We start from the raw sequence: 1388 nt of genomic DNA on the forward strand, positions 1-1388 counted from the left end.
TGAGGCAAGAGAATCGCATAAGCCCAGGAATTGCTATCAGCTGTGACACCACACCACTCTACCCAGGGTGACAGCTTGAGGTTCTGTCTCCAAAAAAAATTGGGAGATTCCTCTTACGGGCCCATTAACTGTGACCACTATGACTACAATACTAATTGATATGATCACTCTACTGCACATCTGAAACACTACACCAGAGCTGGGGGTAACAAGCGAGTCTGTAAGTGCATCATCTGTACATATATAACAGTTAGTGAGTATCACTGGAGGAAACACTGGAGAAACCATTTTCCAACGTGTGGGGAATGCAACTATTTTTCAGACAGAAAAACAATTACGCTCAGCATCTTAGAACTCATACAGAACACCCATATAAATGTGAACTTTGTCCTTACTCAAGTTCTCAAAGACTCATCTAACTAGACATGTGTACTCATTTAAATGAGAAGCCATTTAGATATGACCAGTGCAGTTACGTGGCCTCTAATTAAAATGAAGTAACTCACCATCCAAGACAGGCTCACAATGGGCCTAAACTTCTTAACTGCCCACACTGTGGCTACAAAACAGCCGACAGAAGCAACTGCAAAAAATAGGCAGAGTTCCTTGTTAGCCCAGTGCAGTTCAATTGCCCTGTATATAACTACACAGCTTCCAAGAAGTGTACTCTACAGTATCGCTTCAAATCTAAGCCTCCTACTTGTCATAAAAAAAAAAAGTAGACTACAGTCTCCCATCACAATGTCCGGCTATTTTTTTGTTGTTGCAGTTTGGCCTGGGCCTGGTTTAAACCTTCCCCCTTCAGTATATGGGCCTGGCACCCTGCCCACTGACCCACAGGCACCACCCTTAATATTGTTTTAATTAGTGAACAATGTTGATTTTTTGTTTTTTGGGGGACAGAATCTCACTTTGTCACCTTTGGTAGAGTGTCGTGGCATCACAGCTCACAGTAACCTCAAAGTCTTGGTCCTAAGTGATTCTCTTGCCTCAGCCCAACAAGTAGCTGGGACTACAGGCGCTAACCATAACACCCAGCTATTTTTTGTTAAAGTTGTCATTGTTGTTTAGCTGGCCTGGGCCAGGTTCGAACCTGCCAGCCTTGGTACATTTGGCTGGCATGGTAATCACTGAGCTATGGGTGCCAAGGCTCCAATGTTGATTTTTAAGTGGCATTATTTTTCTTAGGACTTTATATATACCTGTTGATTGTTGTATACATTTAAGCAAATGCAAGGAAGTCAGTTGTACTAAACCAGCAGATGTGTGTAAACCTGTTAGCTTATGTGCTTAATTGATATGAAATGGCCAACATAGTCCAATAGCATTCTGTTGTTTTGTCCAGCTGCAGCTTGTCAATTTTTCTCTATGTCTATCTTCCAACTGTA

General features: G+C 42.1%; 1 pseudogene; it reads left to right on the forward strand.

The window, feature by feature from the left end:
* The window catches only part of LOC100966435, a 1593-nt pseudogene extending 1148 nt beyond the window's left edge, over positions 1-445 (forward strand).
* The last annotated feature ends 943 nt before the right edge of the window (positions 446-1388 follow it).

The sequence above is a fragment of the Otolemur garnettii genome, unplaced genomic scaffold (genome assembly GCF_000181295.1).
Source record: "Otolemur garnettii isolate 467f Iridium unplaced genomic scaffold, OtoGar3 scaffold00320, whole genome shotgun sequence".
NCBI classification, from domain to species: domain Eukaryota; kingdom Metazoa; phylum Chordata; class Mammalia; order Primates; family Galagidae; genus Otolemur; species Otolemur garnettii.